This window comes from Ambystoma mexicanum, chromosome 6q, assembly GCF_040938575.1.
Source record: "Ambystoma mexicanum isolate Mex_15411 chromosome 6q, UKY_AmexF1_1, whole genome shotgun sequence".
Lineage (NCBI taxonomy): Eukaryota > Metazoa > Chordata > Amphibia > Caudata > Ambystomatidae > Ambystoma > Ambystoma mexicanum.
The window spans coordinates 1350415265-1350431779 of NC_090937.1; positions in this window are offsets into that span (position 1 = coordinate 1350415265).

The following is a 16515-nucleotide window of genomic DNA, read 5'->3' on the forward strand; positions in this document are numbered from 1 at the left end:
GTGTGCACACCCATAATACACGTACCCCGCTTGCCGTTTGCTGTTTGCTAGCCCTGTAAACTGGTCCAGGGTTATCGCAGCCCTTTGCACTGGATTGGGTATTTTGATGGCTTTTCCTTGCACGAGTGCGTTCTTGGGGGCGAAACTGGCGCTGCTGCAGGGTCGCTGCGCCACTCTGCGTCACGGCTGCTTTTGGAGGCTAAAATCCATGAATATGCTGTGCGCGGAAATCGATTTTAGCGCACGCGGCTGGTGCAGACATTCGCACGGGAACACTGTGCACCAGCCGCGTGCGCCACTTTTGTGCGAATTTCTATGAATTACCCCCGTAATCTCATCATACATTACAGCAAGATACATGCCTGTGGCCAACAAGTAATACATGTATTTATTTATTGTGATATAGTCCATCAAATGAACCTTTCACACAGCAGCAAAAACAAAACAAACTTAGCAAACATCAAATAAATTACAAAACATCATATACAGAATAATTAATCAGTAAGAATCTCAATTAAGATCAATAAAAGTAGTTATACAAAGCTTAAAAAACGTACTAAATTAATTGTGCTAGAGATTTGCAAAGCCTCAAATAAGAAAGTAGCATAAGCAGCCCGAAAACTCCTAAAATAATTACCGAATTATTTCTTTTTAGGCTGAATCAACCCTGTGCATTCCATCACTAAGTGAAACAGGGTTTCAATAACAGCTGAATTACAGGAGCAACAGCATCTCTCTACCCCTCTCTACCCTAAGGATGTAACTTTGTGCTCCTACAATTTAATCAGTTGGCAACAAGTTGAGCCTAATTAAAAAAAATATATAACCTCCATCCTGCATCCGGGAATTTTGTCACACACTTGGAATACCATGCAGGGTTTTTCCGTCTAAAGCAAAATGATGCTGATGATTCAGATGTTTACATTCATCCTTTGTTTGAATCCAATCTGCCTCCCACCATTTCATTTTTACTTTCCAGGGATTTGTGATCTGTGATTCCAGGGATGCATCAATTGATATTAATAATGCAAAATAGTTTTCAACCCATCAATTAAGGACTGGGATTCTTCTATTATGCACTGCAGTAGCTAAAGAGTGCAACAAGCAGGCTTGTGGGGCAGTGTATGGTTTTCTTATCAATGAGAGAACTCGCCAGAAGACGATAGATTAATTGAGAGACCCAACTCAAACCTAATCAAGGCAATGTGAACCCCCAGGGCAGGACCTAACATTTCTTTCCAATGGAGACTCCCAATGGCTTGCCACTGCATATTCTGCCAAAATAAAATGGTCTCTACTCCATATACAAAAACAGGAATGAATTTTGCCTTACAGAATTTCAAGAGAGGCAGATAAGAAAATCTGCCATAGAGTCTATTTAATGTAATATTTTGGCTTATGTTACCAAGACTTTGAATTTGGATTTTAGGAATGTCCTGTGTTTACATATGCTGGGGGTATCTGGAATCAAAATACTTAAATACACAAATTCAGAAACCAATTCAATTGGTTTTTCAGCAAGTCATCATGTCTATGTGGTATCCATGGTCTTCTGAGGATGCACAATCAAAATCTTAGACCTGTTTGTGTACACCACAGGGTTATTATTCTGTGCATATTCCTTCAGTGCTGAGATCTGACGCTGCAGACCAATGGGGGTCTGATCAATCAAAATAAGATAATCTGCATATAATAACATTTTTGTTATGCATGCATCTATTCTAGGAGAATAGGAGTGAACATTAATAAAAGCATTTCCAATGTCTGCAATGAAAAGGTTATAAAGGATAGGGTCGAGAACACAACCCTGCTCTAAATCATAGTACGTTAATATGGGAGCAGAGGGGAGACCCTTAGCATTGAGCTCAATTATTATGCAAGTATCCTTACAAAGTGCTCTTATGATATCAATTAAAAAACATGGCAACCTCAGGACAACAATTTTGGTCTTAAAAGAGAGTGATGTACGCTATCAAAGGCCATTGTAAAATATACAAAACAAATATACAGATAAGCACCTTTTTGAAAAGAAATATCCTTAGAGAACTCCCTTGACAAATCCAGATTGCGAGCGGTTCATGCTGCCCGAGGAGAGAGCCCAATCCCTAAGTAAACTCTTGATTACAGAACCAAAAATCTTGCCAGGGACATCAAGTAAGTCTATGGTCTATAGTTGGATGGGGAGCATCAATCACCCTTCATGAAGATCGGTATTATTAACAAAGATTCCCAAGAAGGAGGTTTTTGTTTAGATTTGTCAATTTTGCCAAAATAAGTAACTAAAAAATCAGACCAGAGGCTCGTATTCCCTTTAAGGATGAAATTGGATAACTCATCAGGGCCGGCATCCTGGGAATTCTTACATTGATTAATTAAAGCATAAATATCTTCCGTCGAGAACAGCACACATGAAACTGCTGCATAAAGGCTTCCCTAACCCCCAACCCTACTCTGCAATAGGATTAAGTTGGCAAAACGACTGGGGTTAACAAAATGTTTGATAAGAGCCCAGAAAGAACTAGTACTGCTGACTTTCAACCTGTGTAACATTTTTTCTGCATCCTTTTGGGTCATGACTGGTCTGTATTGGAAAAACCAATACTTAGAGCCATTTTTAAGTGCTTGTCGAGCGAGCACTTAAAAATGGCCGGTCCTGGTTTAATTTTCTTATGCATCGGCAAAGCTCTCCTTAATTTCCTTTTTTGGACGTGAATATTTTTATCAAAACTATGAAAGTGATGTTGTCTCTTGCTAAAAAGTCTATAAAGAATTTTGTAAAGGTCAGCTATAAAGTTACCGTAGGAATGGTTATCCAGATAGGTGTTCAAATTTGAAGCTTCGAATGCATTCGCAAAAGAAGCACATTAAAGGACACAGGACTAAGGAATTTGGCCCTGAAACAAGCCGATCACCAGGCATTGTTAATAAGAACATCTTGCCTGTAATAGCAAGTTTTGTTAGCCATGTATTTAGCTTCCCAGACTAACCAAAGACATGAGTGATTGCTTTATGCTTTATCAGTTACATGTAGAAACACACCATTATGGAATAGTGTTTCAGACAAAAACAATGTATTCAATACATGTCTCCCTTCCATGTAGGCTTATGAGTGATATCCTCATATAAGTTTCCATTAGCTCTAATTAAATTCCAGGTATACAACATAGAGGCTTTGTGGTGTACATATGTTATAACTGGGGCTACCATGTCACTCGTGCAGCAGCTGTTAAAGTCTCCTCCTAGAATTACTTTTAAAGCATCTTACGATGGTAAGTTTGTATCAAAAATTGCCTCCACCCAACCGATCATATACTTTATTATAAGCATTGAAGACATGTTAAAATGATTAACTTGGTCCAACTCTAGTTTAACTAATTGAATATTCAAATCAGGAGACTTAAACTCTACTGCATGAATGCCTTTACCAGAACAAATTCCTACTAACAACTCCCCAGAAAGTTGACCCAGATGCTTTTTAGTTGCTTGAGACCAGAACATTTCAAAACCATCAAGTATGGGTTTATGTAGTAACTAGGTTTCCTACAAGGCCAAACTATCTTCTTTAGTCAAATCTATATTTCCAGATTGAAATAAATGGCTATGGCCCCTGGTATTGTAAACTAATAATCTTAAAGATGTCAGGAGCAAAAAAGATTTAAGCTATTTGCATGGAGGACCGAAGTTATGCAATGCTTTAGCAAGCCACAAACAATTCCCCTGTCGGTCATCAGTAGTAACATCAGGTTTGTCCGACAATACATTCTTCAAGGGGTAATCATCTGTAGAGCACATTTTTTAAGATTAATATCTGGCTCACGCAATACTGGACCAGATATCAAGTGTCTTCTGAGGAATGAGTGGAATCAGTCTTAGGATGCCACTTGTATTTAGATAAATTGTATCCTCGAGGAAGTAATTGGTCCATTGCCTCAAGAAGAAAGAGGCCACCAAGTTGGACTCAATGTGAAGAATGACCCTTTCCACTGTAAAATTATCCCAGTATTCAACCCAGTCTTTGTCTTTAGAGGAGATTTCACTTAAGCAAGGCACCAACCAAAACAGGGCCAGCACATTAGTTCTATTCAGCGTTATCTCTAACTATGGGCAATTTCCCAAGCAATAGCAAATTCATGTTGACCTCTTTTGAAGTTCTTTGAGCTATAAACTGGGGACCCTTGGGAAAGAATTTCTTGCCCAAGGAGTAATGTCTCTGCACCTTATAAGTTGACCAAACCTCTTTATGTTTAATTGGAAGTCCATCTATAGCCTCGGGTTTATCAACCAGAGTTGTCACTCCCAAGACCCTGTAGGCGTTTAGTGCCACTGCCAAACAGCGTTGTTCTACAGTCATAAAGAGCTCACCCGGGTGACACTTATGTTGGTTCTTTAGATCAGTTGAGGGAATTTGCGTAGGTTGATGTTCCACATTTACATCTGGAAGAGCGGTAGGTACAGGCTGGATATCCTCTACAGCAGGATTAGATGTGGGAATCACATCCTCCTCTTATTCGTAGATAGACATATTTAGTAATAAGGAGTTAACAGTCGATGGCTCGCTTTCAACTTAATGGGTGTTAGATGCTGCTGCGACTTTACTTGCTTGTTTCACAGTACTAGAAACTGAAACTTTAGCTTTTTTAGTGGTGCATTTTTTCAGAGCAGGTAGGTGGGTGTAGAAGAAGCTTCCTCAAGCTCTGGCAGCGTGAGGTGGAGCAGACATTTCTGAGAAACCCTTGTGATATTTACATTGGAATTCTTCTGATTTTTTGAATTTTTACAGGGGTCTTCTTTCCCAAATCCGGGCCCATGTCACTTCTTTCGTTTGTAAAATATAGAGTAATGTTCTTGTGGCTCCTCTGGGCCAGCAGAACTAATACTTGGTGATAACTATAAAAGCAAAGGAGCATGGGACTCGGATATCTTAGGGTTAGAAGCTCTTGTTTCAGTCACAATATCTTGAGGAGTATCACCCAGGGGGAATTGCCCACCGGGCGCGGGTTTAAGGAAATTACTCTCCATCTCTCAAGCATCATTGTTAGCCCATAGTCACAGCTTTACACCCAACAATACACCTTCTACAAAGAAGATTTTCAAGTACATCTGTGTAACAGTATTCTCTGATCTATTATGCTCCCATTGATTGTTTTGTGTTGCCAGACCAAGGACCTCAGCACAAAATCCAGCGCTGAGTGAATCATTGCCCCAGTAGGAGGAGAGAAAATCCTGGCAGAAACGCAAAGCGAGGGAACATTTCCAAAATATTTTTGTAGCTACATGGTCATTAGAATTAAAAATGGAATTTAGCGAATTGCACACCTCATGAATTCCCGGCTCTTGGATGTTCACAATTGTGTGGGAGTTGCAGTTTGTTCGTCATTAGGTTCAATGAATACCACTTCATTATCCACTACGTCAGGATCATGCGGCAAGCATCCAACATGGCAGCATCAGATATCTTACTGGTATTAAGCTCTCCCCTAGATTGCATTGGTTACGTATGTCGTGGAGGTAAATGTGCCACCAAAGTGGAGGGAAGAGGAAGGACAGAGAATTTATTTGGGAAGAAAGATGTACTCTTCATAAGACAAATAGCACCTCGCATCCCCAAAAGAGACAATTTTCTCTCTTTGTCCCTGCTTCACTGTTCATTAAAATCCACAGGATTAGGGCTGGAGGTGTAATCAGTACAGCCAGCAATGGTATGTGAAGTCCTTGGCGCTGGTGTCGAGGGGACTGCACTCTGAGAGGTTAAGGTCAAAGTGTGGATGGAAGGCGTACTGGCAACCGGAACGTATTTGCTCTGGAGAGCATACATCGAAACAATTACACAAAATGAGGTTTACCAGACGCACAGTGGAACGTAAAGAGCCCAATCTACCCTGTATTTCCACAGACTGCACACTCCATGCAATAGAGATTATTCCCTGCAGTTGTGTAGTTTGTACAGACTGTACACTGCAGTCACCTCACTCTGCTCACAACGCTCAATGCTGGAAGTTGGCTTAATAGAGGAAGTGTGTCACTCAGTAAAATGTCCGCACGGCAGCAATAGAAATGATTCAGAGTAGTCGTGCAGCTTGCACTGAGCACACATTCCAGTCACCTCACTCCGCTCACCAGAAGTAATTAAAAAGTAGAGACTATCATCAAGTCTTCTTTGCAGTATGTCCTTAAAGTAGGAGAGCTTTCAGAGGTCCCAAATTACCCCTTGTCTGGTGTTAGTTGTTCAGAGGGCAAGGGTTACAAATGTCATATCACCTGGAGTTCTGGTACTTATAGATATACACTATTCTCCAATGGCATATACCATGTGCAAAGGATCAATACACTTCTTACCACATGGATAAGATATATAATATTCGAAAAGAAGATATATTAACAGGTGTCTATACCACAAAAATAGAATCAAGGCTAATGGTTCATAAAGTTTCCATATTAGAACATATTTTTATTTAATTTCAACAATCTTATAAATGATCATATTACATAAAACTCAATGTCAAACGTGATATGTAAAACAGATAAAACATACACTTTATAGAACACAAGAATAACACATACTGTGGGTTGATTTTCAATAATTGTAACACTTCTCCGTGCGAACTTTCACACTGGACTATTTAGTCATATTCTAAGATGTTATAAGTGTATTTTTTCAAACCCATATAGATATACATCATTCATATGTATAAATTAACACTATGTGCATATTACAGGACATCAAAATGACATGAACCAAACCCCTGGATGTACAGAACAATGCAGTGAGTGATATTTCAACATTACTAGGTTAATTGAAATTCATAATTTCAACCTCAGAAGCTACTTTCCAAGCATATCACTACCATTTAACAAAAAAAAAACATGTTCTTCTGCCAATCAAGTGACTTCAACTGGGAAGATAGCTCAGGGGCAACACCTTTGACTTGGAAGCAAGACAACACACAGCAACACAGGTTTGAATCTTGCATCCTGGTCCCTAATTAATTATGTCCCATGGCGCAGGTACCTATTCTAAAAGGGATGGTATTTTATTTTATCTTTCTGTGACTTTTTGTAATCTGTCGCATGTGTGGTGTGACGTTGGCAATGGTAATTACTTCCTCCATTTATTTGTTTCTTACTTGTGCTCTGAATGTACCCAAAGGATGTCTTCCCGATGAAAAGATTGCATGGAATTCTCTCACAGATAGTGTCTGGCATCTGGATGTGATCAAGGGACATGTGATCACTGCTTTGCACCATTGTTTCACGCAGTCAGTTCTGGGTAATTTCGATTCGGGGCAGGCAGATATCTGGACATTTAGGCAGATTTGGTTGATGAATTTATTTCCAGATGATAAACGCAGATATGGCATGCCCTGAGTGAGTCCGTTTAAAAACTGAATATTTAGGCCATCTTGGTTGTGGAAGCTGTGTCTGCACGCAGGGATCAAGTCGAGGGTACACGCTGGTGCACAGAGACCCCCCACACTTTTTTAAGAGGGTACCTTGATATGCTAATTTCTGGTGACACATTCGATTGGTATGTTTATCAGTTCTGTAACCATTGGCACCATCTGGAAAAGTCATTTCACCTAATGTTGCATCAATTCGGCAACTTCTGGAATGCTACCTCCCTTCGCCTTGCCTCTCAGATCCATTCACTTCCCATAAGCCAGCGCTTTGCCAAGCCACAAACACATTTTATAAATATAGATACACATATAAATGTGAACCCGGAAGAAATGGTCGTACCACTTTTTTAGTGGCCATTTAAATTAAATGCAATATTATTCTGGATGTATGTGATTTTCTGTTTCTTCTGATAAATGGAAAGCCGTAGAATGGTATTTTAATTGCGTGCTATTTCAGCTGATGCTGTACTGACCATACCGTTTTAGTTGTGGTTTACAAATGTTCATTTTGCATTCAACAACCTTTGACAAAGAAAACATGCATCGTGAACGTGCAAGAACAAGCTGAAAGTGTATACACCACTCCGTTTCAGTTGAGCTATACACGCTTAGTGATATTTGGAAATCTACTATGTTGGACGATTTATTGTGTAGTAATTGAGTGCTTGCACTGGATCAACATATTTTTTTAGCCGACATTTTGCCTGCACAACAGGCAACACTGGGTGTTAGTAAGTGCAGAAAATTTAATTTAAGCTTAGTACATTTGTCCAAAAAAGAGGAACTCGTTTGTTCATAGACACGTATATACATATTTTGCATAGTGATGCAGAGCAGTTTGGATGCTCTATAAAGTGTAAATTATTACAGAACTGACTAGATGTTTTATTCTTCTGTCCGGGGGTCCAAGGCTGAGTGGGTCTTGTGTGGTAGGTTAGCTCACTTGATGGCACTGGCTCTCACAAACTTGCCTGTTGGCCACTGGGAAGGGCACACGTATTTCGAATTATGGGGCGGCCACCAATATTCATTTAAAGGTTTGGAAAATGTACAGACATGTATGGAGCACTACAGAGAAAACGTCCCTGATCCAAGGGCACTTAGAAATAACATACGAATCCGCCATAGAGTCTCCCTGGCTGCTTTGTGTTCTCCCAATGTGTTAAATCGGACTTTCGAGTACACATGAAGTGTAAATCATTACAGGAACGTGAATAAAGTAACATCATTACATTCGTAGTAAAGATGATTCAAAGAATTTTAATACATGAAGTGCGTAGCAAGGAAAACAGACTTTATGTGAAGGCAATGCATTTGGAACTTGTGTCCATCATCATGGCTGACTGTATCAACTCTCACTGAGTGCAAATATTGAATCATCCTGATCAAAATCCAGGAGCAATATCCTACGACAGTTAAGCATGTGGTACAGGTCCAGGGTTCAAAGACGAGCAGTAGAGACATTCTGCTGATATCAGAGCTGGTAATCGTTGAACCAGGATCCAAGATGCGTTCTGTTCAGCTGTATATGAGTTTAGCTACTTGACACAAGTTTCCATTTAAAGATTTTATGGTGACATAATTGACACTCTATATTCCACTTTAGTTGCATTTTAATATATACATTCTGCATTCAGGATATTGTGCTAACCCCAACCTGATGTGCTAAAGTGTTAAGTGACTCCTGAAAAAGGATTAATGAAAACTGATACATTGCGTCCCCTAGGGGTAGGAAACAGAGCTGCACCTGTGCAGAAAAAAGGGAGAACAAGCATTACCTGTAGTACCCACCCCACATCCAGCTGATGTATTTGAAACAAAGTGTAGATGCAATTCTAGTCAGGCAAAGGTGAAGAGATGGGGAAGTGTATGAACTCTGGATGGCAAGGGCTCAGCTTCAAAGTGAAAAACATAAACCAAGTCCTGAGGCATGCTCCTTATAGAGGAAAACAAACAAAAACATTGTTTGGTCTAAATATCCCCACAATCTGCTACTTATACACCAGAAGGGGACTGTTCCTAGGGGAGGTGGTCATAAATCCCTCCAAGAAAAGCCTGTCATCCAGGATATCAGCCTGCATGGCTAAGTCCAACATGAAAAATATAATACAAAAATCAAATGATTTTGCTTGAGTACCTATGAGAGGACTGCAAAGTCAGACATCTCTACAAAAAAAGCACCCTGACTCCACTAGGATGTCTGAAGCAGGTGAAACAGCTCTCCATGACAAACCTAAGCCTTCCGCTGCAAGAAAGGGACCATACAGTTGGTTAAAAATGGCCATTCCTAAAACCAAAAATTATTGAATTAACCAGTCCAAGCTGTATTGCATGCAGGATTTTCAAAGATTAACCGTCACCTGATTCTGTTGAAAATATATACAACACAGATTTGTTTGAATCAAGTCACAAGGTGGGATTTATTTGTATACGCAACCCACCCTCGAGCGGGAGGCTCCTTTTTCAGATTGATGGCAGTACTTGACACTCATTCCACAGACCATTTATGGCTTTGGTGTTCCACAAGTGTAGGAAGAAGCTACAATACTTTATACCGCTTCATAGGATTATGGTTGTATCCCCTTCCTTTCATAGATAATTAATTGGCTGTCAGTGTTTAAGGACATGATTCAGTTCCCAGTCCATTGTTAAACTACGAAAGATATAAGAAACTAGGCTATTAATATTTTGAAAGGTTGAGGCACATTTTCTAAAACTAATAGACCGATTGTATTCTTTTTTTGAAATTTGTGTCCACACTTTGTGATTAAACTGTTTCCAAAAAATTGTATACTGTAATTCATTTGGGGATTGTATATCTTTATGTGGATCAATTGTATTGCCATATGGTATGGTAATGTATATTTATAAATCACCTATACACAAGCAAGTGTTTCAAAGCACTCAACGAGGGTTTGAACATGGGGGAAAATCAATTGTCGCTCAGGGCCCTTGAAATTCTGAGATGAAAATAGTCTGCACATGCAGAGAAAGTGCATATAATACATTTAACAGTTGAGACCGAACAAATAGGCCTGATAACAATTCTGCAGTTTTTCCAAGTGCAATTAAGGAAGGAAGACAAGGAAGAACAGACAGACAATGTTCAGGCACAGTGTTTTCGGATCGTCCAAGTGCACCGACAGTAGGGGGTGGGAGGTCCAAGTGCACCCAGTCGGTGGAGACTCGGGTAAGTGCAGAGAGAGCCACTCTCTTGGGTTATTTCTTAAGTGCAGTGGGGGGGGTTTGGTGCAGGGCCCTGGGGTAAGTGCCAGTAGGGACTGGCGGGGGTGTCCGGGACCTGTTGAGACTCTGAGATACACCAGGCAGCCAGTCAGCAAGCTGTGAGGAAGAGGAGGGAGAGAGTGAAAGAGAAGAGAGCCAGGTTCACAGGGTAGAGGGAGAGAGAAGGAAGACGAGAAGAGGAAGGTCTTGAGGAGTTCCAGAATTTAAGAAGATCAGGCTCAAGATGGAGGGTGGCAGGGAGGCTATTCCAGAGGTAGGCACCTGCTAAGGATAAGGATCTCCCTCCAAATCTCAGCTTGGAGGACCGGCTCAGTCGCAGAAGGTTGAAGGTAGAAGAGCAGAGGGCTCGTGTTGGACAGTATTTAGGTTGGCAATATTGCAGGTAGGTAGGTCTGTAAGGTTAAATATGGGGTTTTATTGCCAGCATATAAGATACAGCATTTATTCTACCATACAATGCACAGTAGAGAAACACAGCCAGGCCCAGTTTGAAACTGCAGGCATTCAGAACACACATACAAAAAAAATAAACAGTGTACTGCTAGGTTAAAATAATGAGGTGCACAATTTATATTGGATTCTTCATGTGTGAAGACTACATGGGAGTACATAACTGATTAATAGTACTAACACTACGAAAGTGCTAATTTCTAACATAATAATGCAGTCTATGCACAATGAGGTACAATCCATGTTTGGGTGCACTGTTTAAAATTCATTTTTCTCCATGAGGAAAGGCATACTAGTGGGTTTTTTTCAGCTAGTGGAAAGCAGAAATATGCAGGAGGCATAAGGAAACAGTTGCTCTGGAAATCAAGTCTTCATTGTATTGAAAACGAAGGCTGGCACAGGGCACGTTCTTTTATTCTGATTGGGAGAAATTTTAGGCAGACAAGCCACGTCAACAAAAGGCTGAATCAGAGTTTTCCTAAAGGAGAAAAGTGAGGAGAGTGGGCAGTTCGTGCTGGGTTCAGGAGACAGACGGATGGTTCTGTCTCAGAGGGCCGAGCGCTGACTTTGAATCTAATCAGTTGGCGCTCCCCACACACGCACAGAGGAGTTTCACACTGGGACTGGGTCTACAAACAAAGCAAGGTTGTGCAGGGATTTCAAAGATTATTGGCTTCGGTAAGATAAGTGCTAAGTGAGGAACAGATAATATGCCGTACGTGTGTGGATAGGATTTATTGCAGTGCAGGGAGGTTAGGAATATTATATGTTTATTTTTCTCTCTATATTCAAAGTGTGGGAACAATTAATGTTTGCAAAATAACTGGTTGTTCAGTTTTTTTTTAAATCTTGCAGGTGATGCTGTAAATATCATGTGGTAAGATGTCATGCTCTGTAAATGTCATGTAACACAAAGTACAGATAGAAAAACTGAGACTTTGGTGTCATCCATGCATCTCTGAATCATTTATATATGAAGTACAAAAAATGATGTTTATACAAGTGCAGTAGTGTATTTGCCAATTTATCATTGTAGCTAAAATAGCAAACAAGAGAAAGTTAGTGATAGATATCTACAAGTAGGGAATTGTGTGCAATGTGATGAGTGATTCCTTCCTTGCATGCTGATGGGAAGGGGTGCCTAATCTGGCACATAGGTTACTAGATGTACATAAGCCAGTAATGCCAGCCACAAACTATAGGTGGCACCGTGAATAAATTCATTGGGTTGTCTGAAGTCTGGCGCTCTCTACAGGTGACTAGAAGGCATTCTAATAGAACGGAAAGGTTTGTTTTATGATGGGGTTATAGTAAAAAAAACATGCGCACCACTATATTACAGGAATAAGATAATTCTGAAAACACTGCAAGGTAAGATACCACTAAATTACTGCCAACACAAGCTAATAAGATATGGTCACTAAAATAGAGTGATACCAAACCCACTCTAAATGTAAGGCTGATTTACTGAAAAATTACCGCCAATATTTTTACGGTAAGAAAATACTGCCAAATCCCAAATTTACCCCAATAAGACAAAATCTATTACAAACAATGGTGCGATGGCCGGGAAAATAGACTGTAGAGAATCTACTGGGCGTGGCAAGTGTGTCTAACACTACCATACGTGCATTAAAGGGAACCCATTTTATGAGAGCAGTGTGACACTGGAAGTGAATCTCAGAATGTCTCAAATGGAGGCCACATTCCCAGAGTTAGTGCAATATATGGAGGCAAAATTATATGCACATGGAACATGGTCATCAATTAACGCCACAGAGTGGCATGACCGTATCTATGGGGAAGTTCAGGAAGAACCATTGGACAACATTTTTGAAGAAGGTAGCATAATTCAGGTCTATCTTCTGAGATTATAAAATGCTGCTGATAAACATGCAGAGGAAGGTTGTCTGATATGGCTATGTGCCAAAACATGGTTCATTTTAAATAGGTCCCTGCGAATGCAAGAAAATTATGCCAAGTTGATTAGCAGACTAAAAGTTGAATTAGAAGAGGAAAAGTTAAGAGCAGAATTGAAGGTATGTCAAAAGGACATTCAGTCAAAGTGTAAAGAACTCGACACTCAATTGTCCCAAAGGAAGAAACAGTTTGAGGATAGTGAGCAAGAATTAAAACACTTGAAAGGATTGGTAGATCATATTAGACAAGATAAAGGCAAGGTTATTTTGGAAATTAAAATTTTACAAAAAGAACATTTCGAGAAAGAAGGTGATCTTCAAAATGCTGAACAAGAGGTAGCTAATATGTTTCAAGAAAGAAAAAAGCGAGACAAAGAATTTAATGAATGCCAAATGCAAATGAGCGATATGCAAAATGTGATTAATAAGATGGGTGATGAAAACAATTACTTGCGTAAAGAGGCAGATCGACTCCATAAAAAGTGCAAGGATTTGGAACAGCAAATATGCACTTTCAGGTCCCAGGACAAATGACAGGGCACCACATTCAATGGAATTGAGGTGAATTCCATATAGTGCACCAGTGGCTGTGTCGGTGCCTAAGCTTGGTTGCAGTGCCTTTTGGGGGGTTTGACACACCCATTGGGGGCCGCCACCAATCCCATATGCCTGAGACAAGGGTTGAACCACAAAGTAGTGCAATCCCAAACACAGCGCCAAGTAGCCCTATCAAGATAATGAAATCAATCAAGGCCCTGATCAAACGGGTCAAAAAAGGAGGGGAGTGCTGTATAGAGGACCACTTAGAAGCAGTGCACAATATGTTTAAAGCCCTACACATACATAAGGAACAATATAGACAATACTTTCACTTAACTCTGGACGTTCCCACAACAAGCATCATCAGAGGATTAAATGAACAGCAGAACATGACATGGGCAGAATTTGAAAAAGAGATTAGACATAATTTTTCTCCATTCCAGTCATTACAGGAGGCAAAAAAGGTTGCTTACACGGTTACAGCTGGGCAAAATACGTCCCCTCGCCAATTTTAAAAGAGCTTTTTCTCATTTTGATGTATCTTTTGATCCCAATTCCAATTAGTTTAAAACTGCCTATTTCTATGGGTTGCAGAAAGACATTATATCACAGTTAGTACGAAATTTGATCGTCAGAAGTCCATTGAGTGGAGTGTGCACCAAAGTACAAAATTATATGAAGTGTTCTACTGTCAGGGTAGAGAGGGTGATAAAATGAAAGATACCAGATCAAAATTTTTCAGCAACAGTAATGGAGATCAGGTCAGCTAAAATGTCAGTTGAATCCGCTCAAATTCTAGGCAAAAATAATGTGACACCCGAAAAGAGGGGTATTCCACAGAGGTTGCCGCCCTTTGCACTGATGTTTCAGTCATATGGTCCTAGTAATAGGGAGAGCTAAATTAGCCCTAGGTACTTAGGAGACAGGCCCTGGGCAGGATATCGATCCGACATGTCAGGTATGAACAATAATCAGAGACAAAATCAAGACCAAAGAAGTAATGGTCCCTACCAGACATTGGGGACACAGAGCAGATTTGACCCCAACACCATGATATATGGTAATCAGGACAGAGCCGGTATGTGGATCGATTTACTATCAGCATAGGGGACAATACTCACAAAATAAGAGACAGGACATGAGGCCGAGTATGAATTATGCTCCACATCAATACAATCAATCACAGCCACCAGGGGATTACAACCAAAGAATAGGTACACCCCGCTCCCCGCCCCACATGAATCAAGAGTTCAGAAACAACTCAAATAGGAATCACTCTCCTAAGAGATACCAGAATAGATTTAACCAGTGGGAAAAAACAATATTAGCATAGGTCGCAAAGAGAAGATTCTAGAGAGATGGAAAGATTCCAGTGTCTCGAGGCCCAAGTAAAAATGTTGGCTGAACAAATAGGAAATTTTTGTACAGCTCAAAAATAGTCATCAAAGGGGGGGGCAGAAGGCCATAGGAGCGACCTGGTGGCTTCCGATAATAAGTGACTAAATATTCATGACACCTGCAATGATAAAACGACAGATTTCCCTGATCCGGTTTTGCATAATGACTCTGAGCTGTTTAATGAATGGAAATTTGCACAAATGAAAAAGGAAAACGAGAAAAACATGAAATTCCAAAAGAACAAAGAGACAGATTTAAGAAAGACAACTCATGCATGGGTAAAATAATTGTTCAGGGAGTAAGTGTGGATGTTAAAACGCCCTCCCTAGACAATCAAGACGCTAATAAAATACATGCAGGAAGAATAAGTACTCAAAAGGTGGGTACAGATCAGTCACCTGAAGAGTTCTTTGAGCCACAGATTTTTGAAGAAATAAAAAAGACTGGTATCATGCCAAATACCCACAAATGCTCAGAATTAGAAAATGACAAATGATCAGGTGATGTTTATACGCATATTCAGTTGGAGGATTGTAGTGTGGGCTCTGATGATCCCCATAAGGAAGGGAGAACAGTGGCCACACTCCAAAGAACCTCTGAATATGGATAGATGAGTATGGTTTCTCAAATGGAAATGAACAGAAAGGAGGGAAAGATGTCCTTTCATTTACCAATGTGCTTACCCAAAAGAGAAGGGTCTGAAAAAGGTGAATCCTGAAATCAGTAAGAATTCACACTTTTTGTGTGTATTAGAAGAAGTTGAAGACAGATATTTTACTCCCATTACTCTGGAAGAGAAATGCAATACATTTGCAATGATTGACACAGGCGCACAAGTCACCATTATGTCCAAAGAGTTGGTAAAATTAATCAAGGAAGGGAGGTCTCCACAGAATCAGATTAAAGTGAGGCAGAGTGAAGGCCCAGTACATAACTTTAACGGTGAGGAGGTGCCTATCGAGGGTGTCACCGAGGTTGACATAAAGATAAGAAAACACAGAATGAAACAAAGTATTGATCACATCTATTTGTGAAATTCCATTCTTGATGGGAACAGATTGTCTGAAAAGATTGTCTCCTCTCATTGATGGGGTAAATGGGGTACTTTCTGTCTTTAACAAAAAAAACGTTACGGCCTAAGAAAATAAAGTCCTAAAAAATATGGTCCCATCTAGGCTGGCCAGCGCCTGAATTTGAAGACAAGAGAAAGGCTTATCATTGTGCACAATTGGTACCATATGCAATTTAATTACAGGTGAAGAAGGATATTACTATCCCTGCATTTACCAAGCAGGTTGCTATAACACTAAAGTGCAAGAATGGACAGCAAATGAAGGATTCTGATGCATTTGTGTGCTTGAATGAATCCATGAAACAGCAAGGGCTGGATTATGAATATACCCCACTGATAGATGTTGGGGAGTGGTCCATAAAAACCATGGTGGATAATAAAGGATGTCAAGATATTCATTTAGAAGATAATTCCTTATTAGGAATGGCCATACAAAAATCACATTATGCTGCAGATTTCAATAACATGGTGATTGGAAATATCCCTGAGAGAT